The following is a 6,597-nucleotide window of genomic DNA, read 5'->3' as shown; positions in this document are numbered from 1 at the left end:
GCGCTGCTGAACTGTGTCCTCATTCTGCATCCCACCCCCGCGCTTGTGAAGCTGCGTACAATCTGCATTCCTGGAAAAATGGGAGGAGCCCCCCCCCCACCTTCCAGAAGTAACACTGAAGCAACAGGGTGGGTATTAAACCTCATCAGAGGAAATGTTCAGCCTGAGCTCAAAAGGGTTTATACTAAAGAACCCTCTACCCTCTGCACAAAGCTCCAACTCTCTGGATCTCTCCTATGCCTGAAAATTGTATTTGGGACTGCAGGCTAAACCTCTCTAATCAGGCACTGTCGTGTCCAGCAACATCCATAATCTGGCATGATTTTAGTTAGCCAGGCAACCACTTATCATGGGTGTGGCCAAATATCCTGCCTTCCCATAAAATTTGTTTACAGCCACCAGTCCTGGCTCTCAGTGTTCTAAGCTGTTATTTAGCTGTAATTTATCCCTAAATGTCTTCTAAGAGCCCAGTCAGCAGTGGAAGGGTTGGTAATTCTGCTAGGCAATATTGACCTTCCATAGTCCAGCAAATTGTCTCGTTCGGCACCAGTCAGGTTCCAAGGGTGCCGGATGAGAGAGGTTCAATCTGTATTAAAAATCTATTTACCCACCAACCCACCCATTCCTCTCCCCTCTCCCCACACCCACTAGATGAAAGGGACTGTGAAATCTTGGATTTTGTGATTGTAAGGAAAGGAGGGAGCAAGAGCAACAGAATAGACAATGGACTTTAGAAAAAGCAGATGCTAATAAACTCAGAGGGCTGGTAGGTGAGATTGTATGGAAAGAAAATCTACAGCCATGGCGTTCAACCAGTTATAAATTGTACCATATGTTCTAGGGCCGTGATGTCTGACCAGTTCTCAATTGTAACACATGCTCTAGAGCAGTGGCATCCGATCAGTTCTGAAGCGAACTAGCAACATTACAGTGAACTAGTCACATTATTCTGAAAATATATTTACTGTTCAACTGCCAAATAGCCAAACATGGTTAGTGGCTAGCATGTTGGAGAACACAGATCTGCAGGCTGAAGATGTTCAGGAGTGCTGGCAGTTTCTAACGGAGACACTGTTGAATGTGCACAGCAAATTATCTGGATGTGAAGGACAGAGAGGAAGAATAGTAAGAGAATACCATGGCTCTCTCAGGAGCTCTTGAATGACCCAACAATCAAAAAGGAGGCCTACCAAAAGGGGAACATGGGCAGATTGCTCAGGAGAAGAACAAAAGAATGGCAGAGGTTTATAAAGATAGCATCAGAAAGGCAAATGGGCAAAATGAGCTACCGCTAGCAAGGGACATAAACACCAGTAAGGAAACTTTCCTGAGTTGGGGGCCACTGGCCTCCAGAAAAATCAATTGGGGGCTACATGCAAGTGTGAAAAGTGAGCAGCAAAGTACCCCGAAACAATCCCCCACAAACCGCCTCACTGACCTGCAACCCCTCAAGTAAGAAGAAAAATGAGCTAAAATCTCACAGGTGTTGCCTCCCCACACCCTGTGAAGCAGAAAAAAAAGAAAAAAAAAAGACATTTGTCTCATTACTCTCAAGCCCCATCCCAGAGGCTAAAGGGACTAGTAGATTTTATGGAACACCCCTGAATCTCTGGGGTAAGGGCAAAAACAAGGGGTTCAGTGAAGGGGAAGGGGCTGATAGGAACTGGTTGAGGTGGGGATGTGGGGTCTGGGCACGAGATAGGATGCAGGAGTGAGCATGGGTGTGGGGGTCTGGGTGAAAGGGAAGGTGCAGAATATGTGGTGGGGTGCTGGGTCTGGGCAGGAGGGATGGCACAGTAGGAGACTGGGAGTGCAGGGTCTCGTGGGAGTGCACTGTGGGTTTGGGATGCAGGGCCTGGGCAGGAGACGGGTTCAGGATTGGTTTGAGTGGGTTTGGAAGTGGGGTATAAAAGCGAGGTGAGGTATGGGAAGGGGGTGGGGGTCTTGCAGGAGTGTGCTGGAGGTGGGGGTGCAGGGTCTGGCTGGGAGGTAGGGTGCGGGACTGGCATGAGGGCTGAAGGGTCTGGAATGGGGTTCAGGAGCAGAGTGGTGGTTTGGAGTCTGGAAGAGAGGGTGCGGGATCTGAGTAGGGAGGGTTGCATGTGGCTCAGTGTGGTTCTCAGGGTTGCCAGATGTCCCACAATCTGCGGGACAATCTCAGATTTCAATCTGCAGTCCTACATCCCGCATTTACACAAAAATGTCCCACAGGGCTGCTGATTGAAATCTGGGGCTTCCTGGCCAGGAATCCCACGGCTGGTACTGCCAGCAGGGCGCTGCACCCCAGTGAGCTCCCAGCCACAGGGCTGCAAGGGTCCCTGCCCATGATCCTGTTTTTTGGAGATCTTATCCTGTGGCACAAGCAGTCCCGAGGCTGGGAGACAGCCAGGGTGTGGAGTACCTTACCTTTATATTTAATTAAAAATTATTATATATGAGCAAATTACAATTTTACACATCAAATTTTAGGAACTATTAATAAATTATAAAACAATAAAATTCATATTATTAAATTCTCAGTAAATATTATTGTATTATACTAAAACAAGATGTGAAAAAATATTATAAAATATACTTAAAACATAATCTATAATAAATGATCATGAGTTTGTAATAGAAGTACATTTTCTTTGGTGGCCCTGAAAGCAACCAGTTTTTATTTGTTCAGCCCTCAGTAGGGTTTGAATATAACACTCCTGGTTATGGGAAGATTGTCCCATTGGCAATCGATCTTCCAGGGTTTGATTTAGCACACCTCATGGGGATTAAATTGAAAAGTCGTGGCGCCACCATCAACCCCACTATTCCTGGCAGTCGTGAGAAGTTTCTCCCATCAACCTCCCGCTGTGTGGATGTCAGGAACAATTGATTTTAGATGCATTTCTCCTGGCTGGATTTACATATCTAAAATCGATTGTGCCTCCTAGCATAGCCCTGCCTCTGCTTCAGGAACTAGCTGCTGAAGCAGACTCACAACAGTCAGCAAAGGAGTGGTCTCTGCTGCTGCCTGCCTGCATATTTCTGGCTCCAAGTGAGGTGTGCAGTTGACTAGTCTGAGATTGTACTGTCGTGAAAACGAGGCTAAGTTGATCATTACTGAGATTTTTGTGAACGAGAAGGAAACTATTGGAAAGAACTGGTTACCATCACGCTGTCTGGAGTGGTCCACAGTCGTGAGGGCTAGTCTCAGACCAGAGAACCCAAACTGGTGGTATGTTCTATAATTAGCTTTTACCAGTCCAGGAACAGGTGTGAATTCCTGAAGCATATAACAGTCTTATCGTGGAGTCCCAGCCAGTCTCCTTGCACCTTCCAGTCTCTCTTTGATGTCACTTACACCAGGGGTGAGCAAACTTTTTATGATGGTCCCCACTTTTCATCCCTGCGATTTGCAGCTCCATTTCACCCCAGTTAGAGATTGTTTTAGGATACGTTTAGTAGTAGTAGTAGGCATCCTTCAGTCTGCATAGACTATGGATCGCGCCCTTTATAGTTTCAATTGAGGACTTCATTTACAGCGTCTACTGTGACTATGAAGACCCACACGAGAGTGACAGTCCTTGCTGCATCTCTTGCAGATGTGGTGGGTGTCTGGCAACTCCTTAGTGTGCTATCTGTGCGCTCGCTTCTCCTCTGCTAGCTGTCTGATCCTCATCTCACCCTTCTGAAGGCCCTTGTGTAACCCCTGCCTCCATCTGCTGCAGTCGTCTGCTAGTTCGTCCCAGTTGTCCAGCTCGATGTCTACCTTTCTGAGGTCTCTCTTGCAGACATCTTTGTAGTGCAACTGGGGGCGTCCGGGAGGTCTTTTGCCAGAGGCAAGCTCACCATACAGGATGGCGTTTGGAATCCTTCCATCATTCATCCTGTGGACGTGGCCAAGCCAGCGGAGCCGACGCTGCCTGAGGAGGGTGTGCCTGGTTGGAATTCCAGCTTGCTCGAGGATGGCGGTGTTGGTCACTCTGTCCTTCCATGATATTCCAAGGATGCGCCTGAGGCAGCACAAGTGGAAGACGTTCAGCCTCTTTTCCTGGCGGGCGTACAGGGTCCAAGTCTCGCTGCCATAAAGGAGGGTGCTGAGGATGCAGGCTCTGTAGACTTGCATTTTGGTGTGAGTGTACAGCTTGTTGTTATTCCACACTCTCTTGCTGAGTCTGGACAGAGTTGTGTCTGCTTTTCCGATCCTCCTATTTAGCTCAGTGTCCAATGACAGGGTGTCAGTGATGGTGGATCCGAGGTAAACGAACTCGTGGATGTATAGTTGTCAATGCTGATTGATGGGGATGCTTAGGAGGGAGATTCCATGGTAGTTGTTGCAGTCACTTCTGTCTCCTTTTTTCTTATACAACATTACAATGTTAGCGTCGCACATATCCTGTGGAACCTCACCCTCTTTCCAGCACAGGCACAGTAGCTCATGTAGGGGTTCCAGGAGTGTGTCCGCAGCACACTTGATTACCTCTGGTGGTATACTGTCCTGGCCAGGGGCCTTTCCTGCTGCAATGCTGTCGATGGTTCTCTTCTGTTCATCCACAGTTGGTTCTTGATCCAGTTTGTCCATTACTGGTAGGAGCTCAACAGCATCAAGGGCTGCGTCAACCACAACATTCTCGCGTGAGTACAGCTCGGAGTAGTGCTCAACCCAGCGCTCCATCTGTTTGGCTTAGTCAGCGATGACTTCACCAGATTTGGATTTCAGAGGTGCCATCTTGTTCTGGGTGGGTCCTAATGCCTTCTTCATACCCTCGTACATTCCTCTGAGATTACCAAAGTCGGCACAGGTCTGGATGCTGCTGCATAGCTGGAGCCAGTGGTTGTTGGCACAGCGCCTGGCTGTCTGCTGTACTGTTCTTCTGGCCGCTCTAAGTGCTTGCTGGGTACTCGGTTCGGTGAGCGTTTGTACTCCAGGAGTGCAGCGCACTTCTTTTCAATGACTGGAATCATCTCATCGGAGTTAGCTTTGAACCAGTCGTTCATGTTTCTAGCTCTTCTTCCAAACACCAACAAGGCCGTGTTGTAAACTGTATCCCTCAGATGTACGCAAACATTGTAACGTTGTATAAGAACAAAGGAGACAGAAGCAACTGCAATAACTACCGTGGAATCTCCCTCCTAAGCGTCACTGGTAAACTGTTTGCTCGCGTCATCCTTGGCAGACTCCAGAAGATTGCTGAGAGGGTGTACCCCGAATCGCAGTGCGGATTCCGTGCAGAGAGGTCTACCGTTGACATGGTCTTCTCTATAAGGCAGCTGCAGAAGTGCAGGGAGCAGAGGAAGCCACTCTACATAGCCTTCATCGACCTGACCAAGGATACGTTTATTGTAATTATAATCACTATGTTGTTATATTCAAGATGGAGTTGTACCACCTGACTAAGATTCCATTTTGAACTCAGCCTTCCAGAACTGTCAGACAGTGACAGTTGGGAACCAGACCAAACTGGTTTTTCCCACCTTTCCCTCTGAACATTCCAATTACCTCAGAACACTTTCCCTGCCAAGGGATCATGGAGCACAGGTTTTCCCACCTAAGAATTTATAACAGACTGTGGCTAATATCACAGATCCTGTCCGTCACTATCCGCTGCAGCAGCAGCACATCGCCTGTCCATCACTGTCTGTTTGCTGCCTGCCATGGAAAGAGGAGGTCATCCCCTCCGTTCATCACATCACATTCCATCCACCTGCCTGCAAGCTCTTACCATCAGCTTCCCTCCTTCAGTAGATCCACCACCAAGGGACTCCTCAGTGTTCCTCCCTGAGGACTCTACGGAGTCCAAAGGTTGTATGTCCTGAGCACCCACCTTCCTGACAGAAGCCACATATCGGTCTGCAAGATCAGATCTCTATAGTGGGCATATGTTCCACATTGGTTGTCCAGGGTACCTAAGCTGGCTCTGGACTTCACACCTGTTGGGACGGTCCACAGTGTACGTTTCATTTAATCGATTACTACTTATTAATGCTTTCCCCCCTCTCCTAATATTGTAAAATCATGTTCATGCTCTTCATTTTGCTTCTGATTCCTTGTTTTTGGGTTAGAGGTAACCCAGCAGTGATAAACCCTGAATCAGCGGAATGGATTTGCTTCCTTTAGGGGAGGGTTAACACACTCTCACATATACATATATGTTCCTTAACCTCCTCACTAACAAATCTGGCACTGCGGCAGGACCCCTGAGGAGGGTTTCCCCTCGGGGAAAGGTCTGGAAAATGTTGTGTTGTTTTGTTTTGTTTTGCGTACAGTGACCCAAGAGCTTAGGGTGGGATTGGAGTGGCGATGGCATGTTTTTTCTTAACCCGTTTTTAAATGGGGATCTTAGTAGGAGCGACCATTTCTTTTTCCCAGTTCCTAGAGAGATGGCTTGCCGCATTTCCTCTAATTTCTTCCATCTATTTGCAGAATAAATTTTGTTATGTGCAGCTCCAGTAGGAACACATGCTGCCAGCTGCAGATGCTCTGCTAATCAGCTGGGCTGCATTTGAATCTCTTCCAGATGGCTACCTAAGCACTCAGCTTCAGGCCAGCTGGTGGTGGGACAAAGGAGGCATTGACTCTCCAGGGCCAAGGCAAAGTAGCAGTGGCTGGAGCTCTGGGTC

Source organism: Carettochelys insculpta, chromosome 29 (genome assembly GCF_033958435.1).
Source record: "Carettochelys insculpta isolate YL-2023 chromosome 29, ASM3395843v1, whole genome shotgun sequence".
NCBI lineage: Eukaryota > Metazoa > Chordata > Testudines > Carettochelyidae > Carettochelys > Carettochelys insculpta.
The sequence above is the reverse complement of the archived record's forward strand: the minus strand, read 5'-3'. Positions refer to the sequence as shown.